The 18,320-nt window shown below is 36.6% G+C and overlaps 1 protein-coding gene and 1 long non-coding RNA gene across 20 annotated transcripts in view; one reads left to right on the top strand and one right to left on the bottom strand.

The window, feature by feature from the left end:
- Positions 1-18,320, top strand: part of PEAK1 (pseudopodium enriched atypical kinase 1) — a 305,159-nt gene that overhangs the window by 123,562 nt on the left and 163,277 nt on the right. For 9 of the 19 annotated variants that reach the window (XM_077940025.1, XM_077940014.1, XM_077940016.1 and 6 more), the window contains one exon: positions 17,147-17,228. The exons of the other annotated variants lie outside the window; for them this stretch is intronic. The gene's annotated coding sequence lies outside the window, so the exon portion shown is untranslated. The remainder of the gene's footprint in view (positions 1-17,146; positions 17,229-18,320) is intronic. 19 annotated transcript variants of the gene reach the window in all.
- Positions 11,656-16,926, bottom strand: LOC144330018 (uncharacterized). Its single transcript, XR_013395826.1, has 3 exons — positions 14,733-16,926; positions 13,235-13,368; positions 11,656-11,768 (listed from the first exon to the last, which is right to left on the bottom strand). It is a non-coding gene; the product is annotated as an uncharacterized LOC144330018 (long non-coding RNA).

Below are 18,320 nucleotides of genomic sequence, written 5' to 3'. Positions count from 1 at the left end.
GAGAGAGATTCTGTGTTCATGGATTGAAATAATATTGTTGTGATGTCAGTTCTTTCCCATTTGATCTATAGACTTGACACAGTCCCAAATCAAAATCCCAGCAAGCTATTTCATAGATGTCAACAAACTGATTCTAAAGCTTATAAGGAAAGCCAAAGACCTAGTATAGTCAATGGAATACTGAAGAAAATTGGCAAAGTTGTAGTACTCACACTACCAGGTTTCAAGGCTTACTATAAGGCCATAGTAATCAAGATACTATTGTGTTGGTGAAAGAATAGACACATAGATTAATAGAACAGGATGGAGAGTCTAAGATAAATTCACACGAATATAGTCAACTGATTTTTAACAAAAGATGATATTTTCAATAAATGGTGCTGGAACAATTGGATGTCCATACCCAAAACAGAACCAAGACACAGGCCTTATAATTTATGCAATAATTAACTCAAAATGGAGCATAGACCTAAATATACCACATGAAACTTATTGAGGAAAACATATATGATACTCAGTTTGGTGATAAATTTTAAAATACAACATCAGTATGATACATGAAAGAAAAATGTTAATAAGTTGTGACTTAGTTAAAATTTAAAACTTCTGTGAAATACTCTATAAGAGAATGGAAAGACAAGCTATAAATGGGGAGAAAATATTTGTAAAACACATATATAACACTTGAATCCAGAATATACAAAGAACTCTTAAAACTCAACAATAAGAAAATCACCCAATTTAAAAATGGGCAGAAGATCTGAAGGGATACCCCATCAAGGAAAATAAGCAGGTGGCAAAATTAGCACTTAAAAAGATGGTCAACGTTGTATGTCATTAGAGAATTGCAAATTAAAATAATAATGTGGTACTACTACTCACCAATTGGCTGCAATTCAAAACACTGACCAAATTCTGGCGAGGATGTGGTGTAACAGGAACTCTCATTCATTGCTTGTGAGAATGTAAAATGTTACAGCCACTTTGGAAAGCAGGCAGTTTCTTACAAAACTAAACATGATCATACCATGCAAATCAGCAGTTATGCTCTTAGGTATTTACCCAACTAATCTGAAAACTTCTATTCACACAAGACCTGTACACAAACATTTATAGCAGCTTTATTTATAATTACCAAAACTGGAAGCATCCAATATGTCCTTCAGTAGGTGCATGGGTAAACTGTGGTACATTCATATAGCGAAATATTAATCAGTACTAAAAAGAAACGAGCTATGAAATCATGAAAAGACATGGATGAATCTTAAATGCACGTTGCCAAGTTAAAGAGATCAGCCTGAAAATGCACTGTGAGTCCAGTTATATGACATTCTAACAAAGGCAAAATTAGAGAGTTGGTAAAAAGATCAATGGTTGCCAGGGACTCGGGAGCAAGGAGATGAGGAGAAAGTTGAATAGGGAAGAACTAGGACTTTTTTAGGGTGATAAGTATGATGTTACGGTGATGAATATAAGATATTAAGCATTTGTCAAAACCCGGAGAACTTTATAGCAGAAAGAGTGGATCTTAATGTGTACAAATTTTTGAAAACTCATTTAGGAGGTCAGAGATTCCAGGATGGAATGCAAAATGTGGCAAAGAGTCTAAATATAAATGTATCCAATAATCTCACTGAAGGGAGTGAAGAAACAAGTTGCTAATCTAAGTAACTTTGGAAATGAGTGGCATCTGTATGACTGTTTAGTCTTACTGTACTTACTTTAAGCTAAAGGAACTATCCATAAGCCTGGTACTCTATTGATGAAGTTCTGTCCCATGGGGAAGAAGGTATGGGTTAATAATGTTGAAACTACCATGCATGTATACTGGAATTGAACAATTAAGAAAATGGGTGGCAGTTGTTAGAAGCCAGGTTTTTCACTGTTGTAGTGTTGGTTACAGGTAAGCAATTAGAGGCTAAAATGATCCATGTGGTAATGGATTCAAGTTGGAGACATTGATATGAACTCATTTAGCTTAATTTGTAGATACAGATGGTTGCATATGGAAATGTTTATAGATACATGTATATGCACAGGTTAGGGTACATATTTACAATGTACACTAAATCAATGTGTAGTAGAAGCAATGAAACTCCAGTAGCAATTGTCATACCTAGTCCTCAAATCTTGAGGAGTAGGAGTCAGGAGTCAGGGTTATCTAGTGTTGGGAATCAGGATTCCTTGGAGAAATGGCTGATTCTAACCCTGGGATAGGAAATATACAAGATCTATGGAGCCTCTGTAGTGACAGAAAATAAGAAAGGACTCAAAAAAAAAAAAAAATCCCAAGACACAATGATAGAGTATGTCAGGGGGACACAGGAGCCAACTGAAAGTTCTCCAATGACCAAAGCTGGAACAGTTTGAGCAACAAAATAAAAGTATTGTTGGATCATAATCCAATGTATAAAGTAAATATCTATGAACCCTTACTGATATAAACAAATGGTTGATGTTGACCTTGGGAGGGAATAGATAAATCTCCCTTGCAAAAGAATTTCAAATGATTTACTTAGATATTCCACCCTCAAGGGAGTGGGGGCATAACTCTCCACTCCTTATGTTAGGCTGTTGATAGTGACTTTTCTTCAATGAGTGCAGTACAGAAAGGGTAACATTACAATAGAGAAACCTGATAAACTCTACCTCAAGACAGATGATCAGGGTCAGCATCAACAGAGATGTCATGCATCCTTGATTTGATATGATATGATATGATGAAAATGACACTTTACCTGTGTGGTTTTTCTCCCAAAAACACATTGTCCTACTCTAATGAGAGATCAAATCACAATTTTACAAAACATATGACTAGTAATCTTCAGAACTGTCAAGGTCATCATACTGGGTTGAATGATGATCCCCGCTCCCCTAAAAGATTATGTCCACATCCTAACCTCTAGAACTTGTGAATGTGATCTTATTTGTAAAAAGTGCCTCTGCAGATGTCTTTACATTAAGGATTTTGAGATGATGATCATCCTGGATTATCTGTGGGGCTCTAAATCCAATGAGGCATGTCCTTGTAAGACACAGAAGGTTATAGGCAGAGGACAGGCAGAGATTAGAATGATATAGGCACAAGCATAGGGATCCGTACAGCCACTAGAAGTTAGAAGTGTCAAGGAGTGATTCTTCCCTAGAGACTTCTAAGAGAGTGCAGCCCTGTTCATTACTTGATTTTTTTATTTCTTGTCTCTAGAATCATATAAAAATAAATTTCTGATCACCTGTGGTCAGCAGTTCAAGACCAACCTGGCTAACATGGCAAAACCCCATCTCTACTAAAAAATACAAAAATAAGCTGGGCGTGGTGGCATGTGCCTGTAATCTCAGCTACTCGGGAGGCTGAGGCAGGAGAATCGCTTGAACCTGGAAGGCGGAGGTTGCAGTGAGCTAAACGTGCACCACTGCACTCCAGCCTGGGTGAGAGAGGGAGATACCATCTCAAAAAAATAAATAAATAAAAATAAATTTGCTGTTTTTTTAAGCCATCAAATTTATGGTAATTTGTTATAGCAGCCATAGCAAACAAATACACTCATCAAAAACAAGGAAGGCCTAAGAAACTGTCACAACCAAGACTAGCCTAAGGAGAATAAATATAATGTGATGCCCTAGATAGGACCCTGAAACAAAAAAAGGACATTAAGGAAAAACTGAAGATACCTGAGTAAAATACGGACTTTAGTTAATAATGTATTTATATTGTTTCATTAATTGTGACAAAGGTATCATACTAGTGTAAAATGTTCATAATTGGAGAAACTGGGTGTAGGACACATGGGAACTCTGTGTATTATCTTCACAATTTGTCTATACATCTAAAACTGCTCTAAAATGAAAGGTGTATTGTTTTAAAAAAGAATGAAAAGGAATAGATATCTGTCCTGGGAATAACATGAAACCAGAATATTCCACCCCTCAAAAACAAGGGTTTTCTTTCTTTGGCAGTTATCTGTTGGAGGAAGCCTGCCTACTAACAGTACTCCTCTCTTCCTCAAACATCCTGTGGTCAACCTTGCTGTTCAAGGCAGATGAGACCACTGGGAAAACAGACCTCTTCAGCTACAGCAGAAATCTGTGCAATTATTCATTCTAAACAAATTAGCCCTTTGGCTTTCATACTACTGGCCTTCCTTCCTGAATAATTCAGTCTAAAAGTTTTAAGACAGGGCCCAGGAAGGTGTATGTGCTAGGGTTTCTTGGACAATGACTCATTCTAGGGCTGGCACAGGGAAAGCATAGGACGAGATGTGCTGGACACATCTCCCTGTACCAGAAAGTAAAGTAGAGCTCGAAGAATGAGGGGATTATATCTAAAGGATGCAGAAGCCACCTTGAAGGGGCACTCACTGGCCAATTCTTGAACAGTTTGAGCATCAGACTAAATAGTCATGCTATCAAATCATAGCTCCTTGAATAAAATAGGAACTCATGAGACCATAGTGATCTAATAAATTAGTGGGGAGAAGAAAAGGAATAATGGAACTGGAAAGATCACCATTTGCAAACTATTGTAATCAGTGATCTTTCTTAATTCCATGATTCCTAGCTGATAGGATGCAGTCAGGAACATAGCAGCATTTCTTTGACACTTCTTTCAAAAATGCATAACTGAAATCTAATTTTGAAGAAAAGAAAATTCCAAATTGAGAGACTTTCTACAACATACCCAACATGTAACCTTCAAATTTATAAAGATTATGAAAGTCAAGGAAAAACGTTAGAACTATTCCAGATTTAAAGAGACAAATTTGATGATTAAATGCAACTCGTAATACTCTATTGGATGCTTTTGCTACAAAAGACATTAGTGGAATAATTGGTGAAACTTCACAGACTAGTAATGTATCATTGTTAATTTGTCGATTTTGATGGTCGTATTATGGTTATTTGGGAGAATAATTTTAGAGGAATTATGAACAAGTTATTAGGGATGATGGGACATAATGGCAGCAACTTTCAAATTGAGGAAAAAACTATTCTTGAACTTTCCTGTTTGAAATTATTTTTAAAATTAATTTTTAAAGCTTTCAATAAAAGTCATTGTGAGTTGAGTGTATAAGAGGAGAAATTCATTAAGAATACTTCTGATCAATGAAATATCTCCAGACCTGGAAGAAAATTCAAGCTATTAAAGGGAAATACTGATGATAAATATCAATTCTAGAAGAAAGAGATTGTGGAAAGAATTCTTGTAAGAAAAAATCTTATAAATAACCTTGGAAACTTTATATTGGATGAGATTTGGTAGTTACTGCTTTTTGTTGACCCGTTGCATTGCCAAGTGTGGGAGTGGAAGTTTAGCATCCAGCTGGGTCTCACAGGGATTAGAGGTCAGAGAGCCAACTAGCACCACCTTGTACCCACACGAGGGTATTTGGTGGTGCTAGTTGGCCTTCTCCCCACGTAGGCACCTCTGCCTAGGTGCTGCTTGATGGGATGGAAATTTAGCTACTGCTAGGCACTGGTAACGCTAGGGAAACAGAGGAGGGACAGTTTTTTAGAGGTGTAGAAGGAACTTGATTTTGTACATTAACTTAGGAGAACCTGCCAGAGATGAGGAAAAGAAAATTATACAATAGAATTTATAGAATAAATCCAACTGTACCATTTTCCTACCCCTAAACTGTGATCCTTGACATCTCAAGGCATGTGGACTCTATGAATTAAGAGTTTTAGAAAGGATAATCTTTAAAGGACCATTTGACTTATTATATTTCGTCCAGCAATTTGAGTCTAGATAAGAAATGTGATAAGAGATAGTTGTGTCTCCTCAAAGTTGGAATTAAGGATACCAAACAAAAGAAACTATAGGACATGTTTTCATTAATAATAAAGATCAAAGGGCAGATTATTTGCTGTGACTTGACCTAAAATACTGTGACATTGTTTGTTTTGTTTTGTTTTTTTTGAGGCGGAGTCTCACTCTGTCGCCCAGGCTGGAGTGCGGTGATGCCATCTTGGCTCACCGCAACATCCGCCTCCCAGGTTCAAGCGATTCTCCTGCCTCAGCCTCCTGAGTAGTTGGGATTACAGGTGCATGCCACCACGCCCAACTAATTTTTATATTTTTAGTAGAAACAGGGTTTCACCAGATTTCACATGCTTACAGATTTTAAAGAGTTGTAGAAACATCTTATTGCACTAAGAGAAATTGCCTCACAAGAAATATTTTCATCTGCTTGACCAGCACTATTGATGAGGTGATTGAATTCCTCCAAGGAGGACAAGCTGTTACGTCAACTGAAGTGACACATGCTTTGGGGAAGAGGCAGTCACAGGTGTTAGTAACATATACTTACCAACACAAATTTATAAGAAGATTCATTTTTAAAAATTTTCAGCTTGGAGTGAGTTTGAAATAAAAATATTTTACTTCTCTTACTATCAGAGGCAGTGAAAACATTTATTTTAAAGTAGCTGCTATGAAATACATGCTTTTTTTCTGTGAGTGGCAATAGTACTTCCTCAGAGTATATATCAAGTCAGCTGCTTCAGGGAGCATTTCACATCCTCTGTGTATCCTGAGACCTCATTTTAGCAAATACAAGTCATCTAAACTCTTCCCAATTCAATTTGATATCCTAACTGGGAATGATGGTGGAGCATAGTCTGAACCTTTCAGATCTGCATATTTTACAGCTGATTACTTCTGATTAAGTCCAATTTTGGTCATTTTAGACTAAACGGGAATTTTGATCTCTGATGTCATAATGTGACAGTGATTGATCTCCTGGGGGCATTCTCTATGCTGTAGTACTTGGTGCTTTGGGCCAAAGTTCTGTGTGTGTGCTCTTCCCTCCTTTGTCTCGTGCTCTCCCTATATCCCTTTCTTCATTTTTAATATTTTCTTCATTTTTCAATTTTAAACGAAAAATATGGGCCTCTTTAAACATAAGACCTCCTAAGAACAATACTAGATCATAGTTAATAATCTGCGCTAGGATAAACTCATCGTCTACCATTTTATTTTATTTTATTTCAATTCTTAGAATTAGATACCTGCATTTTCCTTTTTTTTTCAATTTGACATTTATTTATTTTATTTCATTTATTTTTTTGAGACAGAGTCTTGCTCTGTCGCCCAGGCTGGAGTGCAGTGGCATGATGTTGACTCACTTCAACCTCCACCTCCTGGGTTCAAGCAATTCTCCTGCCTCAGCCTCCTGAGTAGCTGGGATTACAGATGCCTGCCACCACACCTGGCTGATTTTTTATATTTTTAGTAGAGACTGGGTTTTACCATGTTGGCCAGGCTGGTCTCAAACTCCTCACCTCAAGTGATCTGCCCGCCTCAGCCTCCCAAAGTACTGGGATTACAGGCGTGAACCACCGTGCCTGGCCCCATTTATTTATTTTTATTGAAACAGATGTACATAATTTCAGGGCACATGTAATAATTCAATATTCCAAATTTCCTTTACCATTTTAGGTAAGAGTAATTCATAAGCCAAAGAAGATAAAGCATCCTTACCTCTTTATTCCTTAGTGACTCATTTTCACTGTCTAGTTTGCTCTCTTGGTGCCTTTCTTTCCCCTCCTCTTTTTAGTTTTTATTGAAAGAAAATAAGGGGAATATTTTAAACAGCAGTGAATATTTAAATTAATATTTTCCTTTTCCATCTACAAAGTTAAATATTTGAAATAGCTCTTCATATTAAAATACCACTTACAGCTTTTAATTTTAGAAACGTCAGCACATTGACAAATCATTTATTGCTTATTCCAGGTACCCCAAATTTTCTTTGTAGAACAGATATTCACTGTTGAAGCTTTAGCTGATGAAGCTATATGTGCTGATAAAACAGGAAGAGAGACATTCTTCTCCCCTCGTTTATAAACAAAAATCTATGTAGTTGAACCTGGGTGGCTATAGCTATAAAACATAAGCTCATTCTTAAAGTTTGGACATATTTTACTTCTTGTTGAAATAGATGTTCCACAACTATAAGATGATAAGTCTGATCCACTGTTTGGAATTTTTCAGTTGATGGTGCCTTATGTAGTACTGTGTTGGAATTTACCGGCCTACAGTCTTGAGGTAGTGTTTTGCATTAAGATGAGTCCATTTTCAGTATTAAATAATTCCATGGTAATCTACATGGGAAAGAGTTTCTGCTTAAATGAATCAGAGTATGATGAGGCTTTATTAATAAGGTTGAGATAGTTGAATATTTGGGAAGTGAGAGTTAATTTAAGAAACTTGAGAAAAGACCATGTTCTTCAAAGCATCCGTAGTCTCCAAATCTAGTAAAAGTGAAGATCACTTCTCACTGTAATAGTCTATAAGGATTTTTTTTTGTTTTAAAATGTCTTTTTGTCTCTTCCTTAGTATTGGCAACTGTTTTATGTTGTATATGCTATGCTCATTTTAATATAACACTCTTATAAATGAAGACATACACGGCTTAATTAAAAACTTAGAGTAACAGGCCATCATAGTTATCATTTATAGAACTAGTTCTGACTACCACTGTGGCCTGTGTGTATATATGAGCCATAAGGTCACCCTAAGTGGTACTTTTTATAAGCTTAGTCAAGGTTATTAAAGCCAAAGGAAAACTAATATTTAGTGCTTCTACTGTTTTATTTATTACTCGATTTAATTTAGAAGTACTTTAGGACCTTGACCTACTTCAGTGCCGTTCATTCATTGGTAGTAAATATTAATCGATGAATTGAGATTTGATGTCAGCTGTTCTGTATTAACCCATTTATTTTGTTTTGCATATTCTGCTTTTTAAATTGTATATATTGTATCATTGCAATGAGAAACCAGATTTATGTTATAAAGCATTTTTTCCTTAATGAAGTATAAATATCAGTTACAGTTAGTTTAGTTTCCTATAGTCATTAAAGAAAAAAGACCAAGTTCAAAAACTCATCTAACCATACATATTATAATGTCCAGCATCTATACTAGGTTATTGATAGTGTTTAATTTTTAATTCATATTATTGGTATGCCAGATGCTCTATGCATACTACATAAGACTGCAAATTTCCTTTCAGGACCTAAAAGGGCTGTTGTGTTTATAATGCATGTGTTTGTTTCATTTTGCACATTTCAGTGTGCACTCATATTGTTGTATTTCCTTTATTCTCAGAACAAACCTGAGAAATAAGCATTATCTTTTAGGTAAACCAAGGTTCAGGAAGATTGAATGTTTTGCCTAGACAAAAATTCAGACCTCTTGATAACTTGTTAATGTTCTATCTGATACTCTACAAAGAGCAGTAAAATGGTATATTATTTCATAATAGTAGATGTCAAACTGCTGTATAAATCTTTATTTGCATAGCACTTATAATTTTTTAAATGCCTTTTATATTTAAAAGAAAATTATAAAAGCAGAGTTCTTCTGTTATATATTTACTGTAGTTTCCTTTATTAGACTCACACATTCAGTAGATACAAAGTACCTCTGTGTTCTAGGTACTGGATTGGTTGCTAAAGTACAAAGCCAATCTCAGCTTTCAAAGAGATCAGGCCAGCAAGACACTGTTGTCTTACCCAACAGACATGGACAGTGTGATATAGGTCAAGTTTGCTGAGGGCACTGGAAAAATGCTTTTGTTTCTCCTGTTTTGGGAGTAAATGTGTGACTGGCACTGTCCTTTTTCCTACCATGAATACAGAAGTAATGCCCATATCTACAGCAAACAGCTTTGAAGCAACAAATCAACACACTTAGCAAAAAGAAAGAGCCTTGGACTTGATGACCCCTTCAACCTCTGTACTAATCCTAGACTACCTACCTCTGGACATTTTGTTTGGGGGGAAATAAAGTAATGCTCTGTTTTTTAAAGTCATACATAAATCAGAGTTTCAATTAATTGTAGACAAATATTTTCTGTCTCTATATTTTTTACTTATAATGGACTTTTAGCATGCAGTAGACTAGAGAATGATGTAACGAATCCACATCACCTAGTTGTAATATTAATCAATATTTAACTAACCTTTTCCATTCTTGTACTTTCTCTCTTAGTAATTATAACTATGTTAAAGTAACTCTATCATAAAAGTGTATGAAAATACTGTGGAAACACATGGAAGACAGTGATTAAACGTGGCCAGCATTGAAGGGTCTTCAAAGAGGAGGTAGCATTGGCAGAAACTTTAAGGTCAAGTAGAGAATGGAAAGAGTATTTCTAGTGGGAGGACTAACATGTACAAAAGGGTTTTTAAAAGCATGGCATATTCAAAGAAGGGGAAATAGATTACTGTGGCTGGAATATAGAGATTATCATGTATGAGTGTCAGTATATGATTCTAAAAAGATTGCTTGGTGCCAAATCATGAATGGACATGTATATATCATATCAAGAAATTTGGTGCTTATTACATAGGTACAAGGAAATGAAGAATATTATAGTTTTGAGTTTTTAAAACAGAACAGTGACAGTAACATTTTTGGAGTATGGGATGAAGAGGGAAGGCAGTAAACTGGGCCAATGGTTCAAGTAATTAGAAAAGCATTTGGTGATAGCAATAGTCATTTTAGGCAAGGGGAGATAAGATTAAGAGAGATTTCAGGGGAAGAATCAACATGATTTGGTGCCTGGCGAGGATGTGGAAAAGGGAGATAGTCGTAGAATGACTTGAGTAGATATGATGATGCCAGGATTAAAGTAATACAGCAGAAGACTGGTTTGGAATAAGGGCATATGATGAGCTTGGTATTTTAAGTTTGAAGTGCTGATAGGTCATTCAGGTAGAGTATTCATTGTGCCAAGTGGAAATATAGAACTGGACCATAAGAGAATCTCACACTAGGGAGTTCTATAACTTGCCTTTCCTGCTAAATATGTCATACGTCACAAGTTCATATATATATAAGACTATATATATGTAAGTATTCATATACATACATGTACATACACAAGTTAATCCTTATTATTCACTAATTGCATATTTGCAAATTGGCCCACTTCCTAAAGTTTATTTGTAATCCCTAAATCAGTACTTGTGGTGGTTTTGTAATAATTTGCAGGCATGCTTGCAGTGGTAAAAAAAATTTGAGTCACCTGATGTGCAGATTCTCAGCTGTAGTCGAACAGGGTGATACTCTAGATACTCTGCCTTCTTGTTTTGGTTCTTATACTGTAAACAAGCATCCCTTTTGCAGTCTACTTAATGCCACATTTTTCACGTTTTCTGTGCTTTTTTTGGGTAATTTTGCTTTTTTAAGCAAATGGCCCCCAGTGTTGTGCCAGAGTGCTGTGTAATATTCCTAAGTGCAAGAAAGCTGTGATACATCTATACAAGAAATATGTATGTTAGGTAAGCTTCTCTCAATCATGAGTTAAGCTTTCAGCCATTATTTCAGTGTTAATGAGTAAATATATATTAAGTAAGATGTCTTTAAACAGAAATACAGATAAAACAAGGTTATGTATTGGCTGGTTGATGAAAATGTTGTGACCAGAGGCTCCTAGAAACCTAACCATCTTTCCTGTTCCCCCTAGAAGCAATGGTTCAGTGTTCAGTAACTCAGTGTTTGTGGCAATTTAATAGACCATAACTACCACAGATAACAAGAATCAATGTGTGCATGTGTAGAAAATTTGCTACTCTTTTATAAATAACCCTTATATTTGTACAATGTAATAAGCATTAGTCCCAATTTATGCTTGAATTTTTTTTTTTTTTTTTTTTTTTTTTGAGACAGAGTGTTGCTTTGTCACCCAGGCTGGTGTGCAGTGGCACAATCTCGGCTCACTGCAAGCTCCGCCTCCTGGGTTCACACCATTCTCCTGCCTCAGCCTCCTGAGTAGATGGGACTACAGGCACCTGCCAACACACCGGGCTAATTTTTTGTATTTTTAGTAGAGACGGGGTTTCACCGTGTTAGCCAGGATGGTCTCGATCTCCTGACCTCATGATCCGCCCACCTTGACCTCCCAAAGTGCTGGGATTACAGGCGTGAGCCACCGCGCCTGGCCATAACTGTCTTTTTTAGTGAAAAATAAATGCATACAAGATGAAAACAGTTTGCTATTTTAGATCAGATGGATGATTCTATATTCCTTAAGTCAGACGGTTTTTCATAAAATGGAATATTGAAGAAGTACATGTGACATTGACTGACAGCATTTAAATGATCACCTATAGCACACTTGAGCATAATGTGGTTGTCAGCATCATATTGGTGGACCGCCAGTTTCTTTTATGGTTGATGTTATTCTCTTTAGCAAGCTTGCAACATTATCAGTCCCTTTTCTCTTAAAGAAATTTATTTTATAATAGTGTTTATGTGTGAGGAGAGTTCATAATCGAAGACTAGTGTGTGTGTGCATTCATATCTGTCAATTTGCTTGAATATGACAGCTCAAAAGCATTTTTTAACCTTTCATTCACAAGTGTTGATTCGTATCAGTAGGGGTGTTTTAAAATGACAGGTATTATGTGAGAATGAGAATTACCCATACTTTCTGACATATCAGTGTTATGTTGAAAATTAACATTCAGCTTTGTATCTCACATTTTATTGTCTGCAAATCTGAAAGCAGGGAATTGGCATTTACAAAGTCAAGGACAAGCCAACATACAACCCCATGCATTGACTGTTATACTTCAAAGTGATTCTGTGCTTGTTAACATATGTCTGTTTCCTAATCATCATCTTCCTTGGTATAGAAAATATGCCTTTGTTATTGTCTTATATGGCTATATAGTTAAATGCTTAAAATAAAAATAATATAGACCTACATTTAGAGATTCTTCAGTTTGGGGTGGCTGATTTATTTGTGCTGCTTATGTTTCTGACTTGATCTTCTTCTGACTGATTCTGTAGGCTTCTAACTAAGGTATTAGGATGAATGCTTTCTGTCTTTACTGTAAACAGTAGATTTTATGTCATCAAGAGTAGTTATCCAGCCTGGGTAACAAGGCAACACCCCATCTCTACAAAAAAAAAAAAAAGGAAAGAAAAGAATTAGTCAGGCATGGCAGTATGCACCTGTAATCCCAGCTACCAGAGAGGCTGAGGTGGGAGGATTGCTTGAGCCTGGGAGGTGGAGGCTGCAGTCATCCATGATCACGCCACTGCACTCCAGTCTGCCAGTCTGGGCAACTGAGTGAAAAAAAGCAAAAGCAAAAGGAGAAGGAGAAGAGAAGGAGAAGGAGGCTTATGCCTGTAATCCCAGCACTTTGGGAGGCTGAAGCGGGTATATCACTTGAGGTCAGGAATTTGAGACCAGCCTGGCCAACATGGTGAAACCCTGCCTCTACTAAAAATATAAAATTAGCCAGGCACAGTGGTTCATGCCTGTAATCCAAGCACTTTGGGAGGCCAAGACAGGTGGATCACTTGAGGTCAGGAGTTTGAGACCAGTCAACATGATGAAACCCCATCTCTACTGAAAATACAAAAATTAGCTGGGCATGGTGCTGGGCACCTGTAATCCCAGCTACTCTGGAGGCTGAGCTGGGAGAATTGCTTGAACCCAGGAAATGGAGGCTGTAGTGAGCCAAGATTGTGGACTGCACTGCAGCCTGGGCGACAGAGAGAGACTCCATCTCAAAACAAAATTAGCTGGGTGTGATGCCAGGCTCCTGTAATCCCAGCTACTGGGGAAGCTGAGGCAGGAAAATTGCTTGAGCCTGGGAGGCAGAGGTTGCAATGAGCTGAATCATGCCACTGCCCTTTAGCCTGGGCAACAGAATGAGACTCTGTCTCAAAAAAAAAAGTAATTATAACAGCATCTTTTTCTCCTTATTTTTGGTAGATGACCTTAATATTCACTCTTCACATGGAAATAATTCATAGATTTATTCTTCCGCACTATGACTAGTGTATTATTTTAAGTGTTTTGATTTCTTTTCTTTTTTTTTTTTTTTGAGACAGAGTCTGACTCTCTCACCCAGGCTGGAGTGCACAATCTCGGCTCACTGTAACCTTCGCCTCCTGGGTTCAAGCAATTCTCTCTGCCTCAGCCTCCTGAGTAGCTGGGATTACAGGCTCCTGCCCCCATGCCCCACTAATTTTTGTATTTTTAGTAGAGATGGGATTTCACCACGTTGGCCAGGCTGGACTGGAACTCCTGACCACAGGTGATCCACCAGCGTTGACCTCCGAAAGTGCTGGGATTACAGGCATGAGGCACTGTATCTGGTTGTGTATTTAAGGATTGATGCTTTTTAATTATGTTGCATTTAGAAAGCAAAGTATTTGCAGCTGAAATCCTCTGTGAATTTAACATCAAGCATACTATATTTTCACTTTCCCTGCTTACTTGGAGCAACCTAATGTTCTAGTATTAAAGACTGTTTTGTAAGATTAATCAGCCCTTGATCTAATTGAAAGAGAGTCATATGTTACCTTATTCCAATTTCAATAAACTATTATGCAATATAGAGATGTGTTATAATTTGAGAGTTTTGTGTAAAGTTCTTTGGTAAGTGCTAATTCAGTGGGAATACCTTCTTAAATCTATAAGGATGCAGGGAAGTGACTAAAAGATGAAAATATTTCTCTAATGTATCTCTAATGGAAGTAGAGGATAGTACCTAAATGTCACCTTTGCCATATGGTTTCAGAAAAAAATACTTGAGGGTCTTTGGTGAATTATTGATTGTAGTATGTAAGCCTCTTTTTTTTTTTTTTTTTTTTTTTTTTGAGATGGATCTAGGCTCACTGCAAGCTCCGCCTCCCAGGTTCACGTCATTCTCCTGTCTCAGCCTCCCGAGTAGCTGGGACTACAGGTGCCTGGCACCACTCCCAGCTAATTTTTTGTATTTTTAGTAGAGACGGGGTTTCACTGTGTTAGCCAGGAGGGTCTCGATCTCCTGACCTCGTGATCCACCCGCCTCGGCCTTCCAAAGTGCTGGGATTAACCGCGCCCGGCTACTTTTTTGTATTTTTAGTAGGGAGAAGGTTTCACCGTAGTCTCGATCTCCTGACTCATGATCTGCCCGCCTCGGCCTCCCAAAGTGCTGAGATTATAAGCGTGAGCCACCGCGCCCGGCCTCATTCAAATACTTTTATTTCTTCTCTTCAACAATCTGAACAGTTACTCCTTGGATCTGCCAGGTTAAGACATTTTCTCCAAGGAGACTTACTAAAATCCATTTAGTTTCCCTTCTCACTGGTTTTATGTATATAAATTATATGCTGCTTTGTCATTAGTTTGCTTAGTTTCGTTAATATTCAGTTAAATATCTCCTGAGTGCTTATTGCAATGATGTGTGAGCTTGGTGGTGTAGAGAAGTATGCTGTGGTCAGGGTTTCCAGAGAAAGTGATCTTGTACCTGAATAAGAATTTCCCATGTGTGGAAGGTAGGTAAAGATATACTGACAAAGAGAACAGCGTGAGAATACATGGGATTGACAAATAGTTCAGTATGGCTGTGGTGCAGTAAAGTGGGAGATAGGAAATAAAGCTGAAGAGATAGGTATGAGCCTGGTCATTGAGGACTTTATATGTCACACTTGGACATTTATTCGTTGAATAAGGGACTTTATTCTGTTAGTGTTGGGTTGCTTTGAAGAGTTTGACATAATGAGGGTTTGATATATGATAGTGCTTGATGTGGCAAAATTTTATTTTAAATCAATCATGTTGGCAGAAGTATGTAAACAAATTTGAGGTAGGATAAAAGTAGAGATGGGGAGATGAGTTAGGTTACTGATTTGGTCATATTGAAAGATAACTTGGATTTGGATACTATTAATAGGGATGGAATTGAGGAAATAGACTTGGAAAGTGTTTAAAGTAGAAATCAGTAAGAATTGAAGATGACTGGTGAAGTGTGAGATGATTGCCAGACTTTTGGCTTAAGAAGTTAAGGGGCTGTGGTTCTGCTGTGACAGGGACTTTAAAAAGGAACAGATTTTAGGAAAAGATGAACAGCTCAGTTTGGGATATACTGAGTTTTTGCCTATAGTATCTTCAGTTAGAAACATCCAACAAACAACTGGATGTAGGAGTCTGAGGCTCAGGTGAAAGGTCAGGATTCAGGGTATTCATTTGAGTTCCTCCCAGTCCTGGGAGGAATACCGAAAATGTGAGTAGAGTGTGAAGTAGACAAAACCCTGAACCCTAGGAGGAATGGGAAAAAGAGGAACACAAAAAGGAAACTAGGAAGGAAAAACTCTATGTCTTTGCCTAATTACTTTTAAAAGGAGGACAACTTTATCCTTTTTGGAAAACTCTTTAAGCATTCTTGAATAGTAGGATATTATATAATGTTATGTAGTAGATAATAAATGTTTAAGTTTGCCACTTATTTTGTTCAGCTGGAAAACATTTCATTTACTTGGAAGTTGTGTTTTTATATTTTATCCATTTTCATTACTTAACAAATATTTTTTAATTCATATCATTTCATGAGCTGCTATGTACTAGGCACCATGAAGTCTCCTATTCTGGTTTTGTTGTGAGAGTTACTCTGACCCGAAGGCACTGATTTGCACTAAATTTTGCATGGTCAGTCTTATGTGGATTAATATGATAGTTGAACATCCTCCTCTTCCTGAGTACAGTGTGGCCTTATTTAATCTTTTTCATCTCTCTGGGTCACTATTTCTTCATTTTTCTTGAGTCTGTTCATTTTTTAAAACTCAAGAACAGTGTCTACCAACAGGTTTTAGAGATCCACAGGGTACATGACTGGGTTTCATGACTCAGCTGAAATTATATATATGCAAGATATGATGCATATATATACATTTTTATGAGGATGCAATTTATAGCTTCTTTTGGATTATCAAAGTTTTATATAACTCACCACTCACCTTCCACCCAAAAGGTTAAGAACTATAGGAACCGGAAGTATTTTTGTGTAATGTATTATAATAAACTACACTGTTTCATGCAACCCCTGAATAGTGAAGTTGTCTTTAACAGAGGTATTGCTATTCTTTGAAAGTAATTTTTTGAAGTAAGGAACAAATTTATTTTAATGCACTATAATATGTGTTTACTTTTTGGCTACTTAAGCCTATAATGTTTCTGTTATATTAACCAATTAAAACGCCTCCTAGTTATTTTATAGCTTAAAAACAAGTTCATCAAATAGAATAAGTAAGAGTTTGATTCTGCCTTATGGTGAATTAAAGAATGCTTAGTTTTAAAGAGTGATTCAAATGCCCTTTATTAAGATATCTTCCCCACTTTGCATGTTCTAAAAGGAAAATAATACTTGAGATCCATTTGTAAGGAGAGAAAAGGAAGCGATGACATAATGCCCAGAGTTGGAGCCAATTAAACCAGGTTTGTACTTTTTCTTTCCATAATGTAACATATTTATTCTGGTCTTGAATCTCTTTTATTAATCGCCTGTCTTATTCCAGCAAAAATCTAATAATTTCAAACCTTGTCATAATAGTATGGAGGAGACAAAGATGAGTAAGACATGCCCTTTTCAAACTATTTGCAACTAATGCAAAAGAACAGAAATCATAACAGTCTCTCAGACCACAGTGCAATCAAATTAGAACTCAGGATTAAGAAACTCACTCAAAACCGCATAACTACATGGAAGCTGAACAACCTGCTCCTGAATGACTACTGGGTAAATAGCGAAATGAAGGTAGAAAGAAAGATGTTCTTTGAAACCAAATGTTCTTTGAGAACAAAGATACAACATACCAGAATCTCGGGGACACATTTAAAGCAGTGTATAGATGCCCACAAGAGAAAGCAGGAAAGATCTAAAATCAACACCCTAACATCAAAATTAAAAGAACTAGAGAAGCAAGAGCAAACAAATTCAAAAGCTAGCAGAAGACAAGAAATAACTAAGATCAGAGCAGAGCTGAAGGAGGTAGAGACACAAAAAACCCTTCAAAAAATCAATGACTCCAGGAGCTGTTTTTTTGAAAAGATCAACAAAATAGACTGCTAGCCAGACTAATAAAGAAGAAAAGAGAGAAGAATCAAATAGATGCAATTAAAAAAAAATGACATAGGGGATATCAAACTATTTGCAACTTAACTATGAATATGAAAGACAAAATTATAAAAAGCTAGATAGCAATCTCATTTTAACATGGAAAGTTCTGTGAGGTTTGGTAAATTGCTTGAGGTCAGAAGCTCTTAAAGAGTTAAGGTGGGATTCAGACTCGTATCTGTTGACTCCAAACCGTATTTGCCTTCCATTATGTCACAATGTTCCCTATTTTATTTAGGTTTAGTTGTTGTGCAACTAGCTGATTACTGAAGTAGAAGGTGGAGATCATATGTATTTCATTTAAGGAATTTACTTTCATTTAAGGAATTTATTTCATTTACTTTCTGATGAAGTAAAAAGGGGGAGCGTATTCTCTATTCTTCAGAAGTTTAGAAGATTAGAGACGGGAACTA

This window comes from Macaca mulatta, chromosome 7 (genome assembly GCF_049350105.2).
Source record: "Macaca mulatta isolate MMU2019108-1 chromosome 7, T2T-MMU8v2.0, whole genome shotgun sequence".
Lineage (NCBI taxonomy): Eukaryota > Metazoa > Chordata > Mammalia > Primates > Cercopithecidae > Macaca > Macaca mulatta.
Note: the sequence above shows the minus strand (reverse complement) of the source record. Positions and strands in the feature narration are given on the sequence as shown.